Below are 6931 nucleotides of genomic sequence, written 5' to 3'. Positions count from 1 at the left end.
CAAGAGTCCAGTAGACACTGTCTCTCCCCATTGTCTTTTATTGAAAATATCACCTACCGAGGAGCAGGTTATAAATCATAAGACAAGTTTTATAAAGTCTTAGCAGATTTTGTTGTTGTTGTTGTTAAAATTTTGAAACTGCCTATTCTAAGTGAGGTTATCCTATAAGATGTTTTCTTATCTCATAGAAGGAATAAATTACCATCAAATGAATTAAAAAAACAGGAGTCAATATGGAACTGAGAGGTAGGGTGGAACCTGGGGATACTACAAGAAAAAAAAAGTCTGATTCAAGCAGCAGATGCTACCCAACATAAACAACTCCTAGTTCTCAAATGTACCCAAGATTTTCTTCATTCTCTTTTAATGTGTAATCCAAATTAAAGCAAAAGGTACACTGATAAAATCCCTTTAAATCGTTTAAGTATATCTTTTTAAACAAAAACTACAACTGCCTTCATGTTTTAAAATAAATATTTCATTACACACTAAGCACATCTTTCAAGGGTCATGTACATTGATTCAGTACATCTTGGGCTTCCCAGGTGGCTTGTGGTAAAGAATCCACCTGCAATGAGGGAGACCTGGGTTTTATCCCTGGGTGGGGAAGATCTGCTGGAAAAGGAAATGACAGCCCACTCGAGTATTCTTGCCTGGAAATCCCAAGGGCAGAGAAGCCTGGAAGTCTACAGTCCATGGGGTTGCAAGAGTTGGGCATGACTTGTGCTTAGTGCTGTGCTCAGATCTCAGTTATGTCTGACTCTGTGATCCCATGGACTATAGGCCACCAGGCTCCTCTGTCCATGGAATTTCCCAGGCAACAATACTGGGGTGGGTTGCCATTTTGGACATGACTTAGCGACTAACAACAACAAACAAGAAAAGTTCACTGGGTAGGATATCATATGGATTTTTAACTTGGTACAAAGAATAGTTCATAATACAGAGATGTCATCAGCAATGTATAAGTTTGTTACTAACAGATGTGACCCCATTTGGGTATTATTGCCTCATCCTGTCTATCAATGTTGCTTAAAGTATAAACAAAGAACATGCCAAAGACTCAATGACAGCAACTAGTCAACACTTCTCGAGGTATCTTTAATCAGTTGAAAAAGCACCTCCCTTGAGAAAAGAAAAGTCTCAGTGCAACAGAGGGAAATAAATGTCTTCAGACTGGCTAAAAACATACAGACAACCAACTAGTACACATCAGTGCCTATGGGTGTCCTAAAAATATTTTATTCCTGTGGGGGAAGCAATAACATCAGCCTAAAAAGCTCTCTAGAGATTTTGGAAGGCTAGCCAATTAATATAAACATTGTTCTGACATCTCTATAAAATGTCCCATCTCAAGATATCCATAGGAGAAAGGCAGAAACAGCATTTCATGAAATATGAGTGCTCATTTTAAAAAGTGCATCTAAGATACCATTATAAATCTTTATACAAAAGCAACTAGATTTTACTTTGTGCTTTAGCATAACAGATGCTATTGAAATTCAAACTGTGTAAGCATTATCTCATGACAATATACATTTGTATTTTAAATAATGTTTGTCTCATTGTTAGAAAATCATTTTGAACTATAAATTCTACATCATAACAAGGTAAGTGGTTGCTATTATTCACTCATGTGGTTAGAGTGCTAAGCGATCAATTTGCCATATATAATTATAGGGATAAAATAATTTTATTTTTTTATTTCATAGAAATTTACATGATGTGGGATAAAATTATACTTCCTATATTTACACATGCAAAGAAAAAATAGGAAAGAAAAAGTTCATATAATTAAATCTAACTTTGAAAGAGTTGCTTCCATTCTCTCTAGATATTTTTTAACAAACTTATGAGAAAAAGGGATTTAAAAGAAATAATGCAAGCTAGCTTGTCTAAATTACCTAGAGAATTGCCTTAACTCATGTAAAACACAAGTTTAATCTTAGTTCACTCTTGTTTGATAACAAGGTGCAACTTCAAACATAATAGCCAAGATATCAATAAACATATAAACTGAATATATTATTGAAGAATTCTCCCATCAAAAATAAGTATTTTGAAAGAAATTTTTCTTTTTATTAATCTATCTCATAAAAATTCATTTCTCATATAAAAACCATAAATCATATCAGTGCCATGATAATTCTTTTTGGTTCATTTCTCTTAACAGCTACATCAGAAACTTTATTTAAATTTTAATTGCTAAATGGACACTATTAAAATATTCAGGGATTTAGTCTTAAATCCTTCAACCCAGAGGGAGCTCAGGAACGTTGTTAAAGTAAAATGCTGCACAAAATCCCAAGTCTCATTTGCAAATTTTCTTTCCATCTGATTTAACTTTGAAGCTTTTAGACTGAGAGCTTTTACCAGATGACATCAACAGAATACTTTAATCAAAATCAAGTTACCTCAGTGCCACACAATTCTCTAGATTTCTTTTAAAAGGTAAAATGAGAAATTAACTCTCTTTTCATATTTCCTTTTATTTTTCTCTCGATGCAAGGCATAATACTTAAGATTTCCAAAGAAATTGTCCCATAATATTATGATTCGCAAACACCGGCTTTCATTCTAGGACACTTGCTTATAAACTAAGCCTTCTCTTGACATAAACAGTCACTTGCTGCAGTGCAGAATGTCAGTTTAGTCAGAACTTTCAATGCAGAAATTCAGCGCCATGCAGTCACTCAGATCAAGCGGCACTTACCTTAATTGAAATATTCACTGTGAAGGCGGTGAGAAATCAGTCAAATCAACCGTGAACGGGGTGGGGAGAGCGAAGTTTTCAATCAACACCCTCGGAGTAGCTGCATACTCTTTCCGGTTTATGTTCAGCCCCTCACTGTCTAAGAGAACAAATAAAAAAAAAAAAAAAGAAAGAAAGAAAGAAAGAGAAGCTGAAATCCTCTGAGGTTCCAGTGAGTAAATGAGGACTAAGCGATGTTTCTGAACGGGGAGCTTCTCGGTGAGTGTGATGTCTTTGGAGACTCCCTAACTGCTGTGATAGGCTGCTGTCAGGTCCCTGGAGCTGGGCGATAATCATTGACCTGATTAGCAGGAAACACTCCCTGTGTGCAGGCAGCGCACGCCGAGGGGTTAGTGGGTCTCCTGGGAACTGGAAAAGGCACCGGGGACACTTGGGAATCTTGTCTTTCCCAGCCTCGTGGATGAACTCCAACTCTGACTGTAATTTGCAAGGAGATTAACCACAGGGGTCAGCCGCGGAAGGACTTGAAATAAACGTGCTTTCTCCTGCTGTTTTGCCAGGTGCATTCGTGTTAGATAGCAGGTACAGTGAAACAATTAATCGACCGACAGAGCTGATGTGTAAGGCAAGCCGAAAGCTGAAAAATGTTCAAAGCGATGTGATAAAAGAGAGAGCTGGGCTTGTCTTTGCCCCAAGCCTGATACATACTTCAACCTTTGTCTAAGTAAAATGTTTTTAAAGGTTGATCACAGCCCTCCAGGGTGCAACTCTGATTTCTAAAAAAAGGAAGTATTCGTACTAAATACGCATGTTTGGCAGGTTCTTACAGACTCACGCACTCAAACCTAGACACAAAGGTTGTGTAGTTTTTCAAATAGCGTTTTCAATTAGCATCACACTTGCCAAAAATGTTTGAATTATAGTGTTAACCTGAGTAGCATGGGAGAATGCATCATCGTAGGTAACAAAATCATCTATTATTTTTGAAATACTGATTTTCTAAAACAAAAGCAGGCAAGGGAATGAGAGAATCTAAAATGTCAAACAACATATTAAACGTAGTCATGTGCCTTTAACAACCTGCTGATACCCATCCATTGACCACATGAGAAGCTCTGCAATACCTCAGATATCAAAAGTTACCTCTTCCTCCCAGAGATCTAATTCTCTCAAAAAGGTCACCTAATTAATGCCAAAGCCTCAAATGGTTAAGTTTTGATAACTCTCACTTCTATAGGAGAAAATTATTCCAATAATATAAAAAGAACTGATGAAAAAAGTCATTTGCATGTCTTGAGGGTGAGAAAAATCTCAGTGCCAGGGAGAAAAACTGACAAATGTCCTCTCACAATGATGTGTTCAGCATTTCTGCTTTTCCAAGTAGGTCTCACTTGGGACATATGGCATTCCCTTGATGTCTGTGTGTGTGTGTATGTGTGTGTGTGAGAGAGAGAGAGACGAGGAAGGGGGGCGGCTATTGAGAGAGAGAAAGATATATTTACAATATACAAATATTGCTATATTTATAATATTTACATGTATTTTAGAAAAATCTCAAATTTCAATAAAGGGATGCACAAATCATATATAATGGAGAATAGGTTTGCCTACTATATCCCCAAGTAAATGTTTTTTTAAAAAAGTATTTCATTAAAATACAAGCTCTTTGATAATGGGACTTCTTGGACAAAGTAAAACTTCAGTGTAACTGAGTTGTTATGATAGGGCAAGCACTTGAATTTAAAACAGGGATGCCCCAGAGAGAAGCCCCAGGAGAGCTGATCCGGTTACTCTTGCAGAGGAGGTCTCTTGCTCCCTCAGCTGGTGAAGGTTGAGAGCTGAAGGTGAGGAAACCCAGTCAATAAGATTCAGGAAAGGGAGAATAACTCCTGCCACCATTAAGCTGGAAATCCGTTATTCAATTATTGACTGGCATTAGAGGACTCAAGTAGAAAAGAGCTGCTTAAATAAAAACTGAGGCACATAAATAAACTGAAAATAAATAGCAAACAGGAAATATAACTGCTAATTTCTTCTGCAAGGATCCTGGCTAGCTGTTAACCTAACACTTGTGAATGAAAATCTGATGGATTCCATGGTTCTAATGTTTAGCTGGTCTTCCAGTTAAAACATTCTGGTCTCCTATTTGTCTAAGCTTCATTCTAAGCACCTGAAACAGTGGTTTCTTCTGAAAACATTTTAAAAACTTAAGACAGTGCTTATTTTCTCGAACCCCATCCATGAGCAATGACGGTCACTAACTAAGATGTGTACATTCTAAGTTAAGCTAATTTTGTGCCATAGTAGATTGTTTCTACCTGGAAAGTCCTGACTGCATCAGACTGCACTGTTGATCCTTCCAAACTATAGCTTCCCACTTGGCTCAAATGGTAAAGAATCCACCTGCAATGCAGGAGACCTGGGTTCAATCCCTGGGTCAGGAAGATTCCCTAGAGAAGGAAATGGCAATTCACTCCAGTATTCTTGCCTGGGAAACCCCATGGACAGAGGAGCTTGGAGGGCTACAGTCCATGGGGTCTCAAAGAGTTGGACACAACTGAGTGACTTTTACTTTTGCACTCTAAAGTTTTCTACAGGGAGTAGAGTAATTCTGAAGTAGTTTTTTTTTTTTTTTTTTAAACCCATGTTGAACAAATAATTGGCTTTATGTGGAAGTACACACATGAATAACAAAGCAGAATACTAATAATACTATTTTAGAGGGACTGTAGAGAGGATCCAGCAGTGATAATTATAGGTATTACATATTAAATACTTGCTATGTGCCAGATGTTCTGCATGCACTTCAGCTCTAGCTATTGTACATGAAATCCTTAGAACATCATATAAAGCAAACAGTATTATCTTTTAATTTTTTTAATCAATTAAGCTAAGGCTCTGGGCTTCCCTGGTGGTTCAAGTGACAAAGAATCTGCCTGCAGTGCAGGAGACTGGGTTTGATCCCTGGGTTGGGAAGATCCCCTGGAAAAAGAAATGAAAACCCACTCCAGTATTCTTGCCTGAAGAATTCCATGGACAGAGGAGTCTGGCAGGCTACACTCCATCGCAAAGAGTCAGACATGATTGAGCACGCACTCACACTGAGAAGTTAAATGAATTTACCACTGCCGCACAGCCAGTACAGAGCAAATCCAGAATTAAAGCTCAGGTCACTTTAACTGTGATAACCCTCAAGCTGGGAAAGATTAAATGTAGAAGGAGAAGAGGGCAACAGAGGATGAGATGTTTGGATGGCATCACAGATGCCATGGATATGAACTTGTACAAATTCCAGGAGATGGTGAGGGACAGGGAAGTCTGGCATGCTGCAGTACACAGGGTCGTGAAGAACTGGACATGACTTGGTGACTGAACAACAACACTTTAACTGTAAAATCTTGATTCTTAGAAATTCCCTAATACCAAACAGACAAAAATACTTGCTTCCAAAAGTACAGGAAATTTGTCTTGGTTTTATGATTTGCAAAAAAACATTTTTCATCCTTAAAAATGTGTTTTGTGACTGTTAAAATATTACACTGTAACAGCTTAACCACAACACACAGTTATCTATATTTGACCAGAAAATAAAATTCAACAAAAAATAAACTTTTGCCTAAAAAATAAACTAAATCTAGATCTTCCATGTGATGTAATTCCATTAGTTCACATTGGTCAACTTTAATTTTCCCTTTCTTTTGCAATTCATTTGCCCTCTACCTCAAAATAGTAATTATTGGATTTGTTAAAAATAGGAATATGACCTTACTCTAGCATATGTCTATCGCAAGAACATTTAGACCAAAATTAAGATGATTTATGATATATCAGTTCTCCAAGAGACATAATGTAACATTAACTATTCAAATAACTATGAAGTTGAAAATTTAATTTTTAGTCCGTTCATGTTTTATCTAGAAGTTTCTTAAATCTCACACTATTTCATATGCTTTATTGAAATTCTCAGACACATTCACAGTCTCACAAAAAAGTGGTGTGACCATGCTTTTTCAATGCTTCTAATAAAAATTCTACCTAAAAGGAAATGATAAGAATTCAAATTAATTTACTCTTTAAAATGCCAAGAAATTTCACACCTAGTGTCTCATTTGATTCTTATAGAAATCTTATAATATATAGTGTGATATTTATTTTACTTATAATTTAATGATGGGAACTTTGGAATAAGAAGAGCAGTTGAATGTCCTTTTGGTCTTT

General features: G+C 36.6%; 1 protein-coding gene across 1 annotated transcript in view; it reads right to left on the bottom strand.

Moving 5' to 3' along the window:
* The window catches only part of CDH12 (cadherin 12), a 490487-nt gene extending 487485 nt beyond the window's left edge, over nt 1-3002 (bottom strand). The window contains exon 1 of the mRNA XM_055554844.1: nt 2714-3002. The gene's annotated coding sequence lies outside the window, so the exon portion shown is untranslated. The remainder of the gene's footprint in view (nt 1-2713) is intronic.
* Between the last annotated feature and the right edge of the window lie 3929 nt (nt 3003-6931).

This window comes from Bubalus kerabau, chromosome 18 (assembly GCF_029407905.1).
Source record: "Bubalus kerabau isolate K-KA32 ecotype Philippines breed swamp buffalo chromosome 18, PCC_UOA_SB_1v2, whole genome shotgun sequence".
NCBI classification, from domain to species: domain Eukaryota; kingdom Metazoa; phylum Chordata; class Mammalia; order Artiodactyla; family Bovidae; genus Bubalus; species Bubalus kerabau.
The sequence above is the reverse complement of the archived record's forward strand: the minus strand, read 5'-3'. Positions and strand labels throughout refer to the sequence as shown.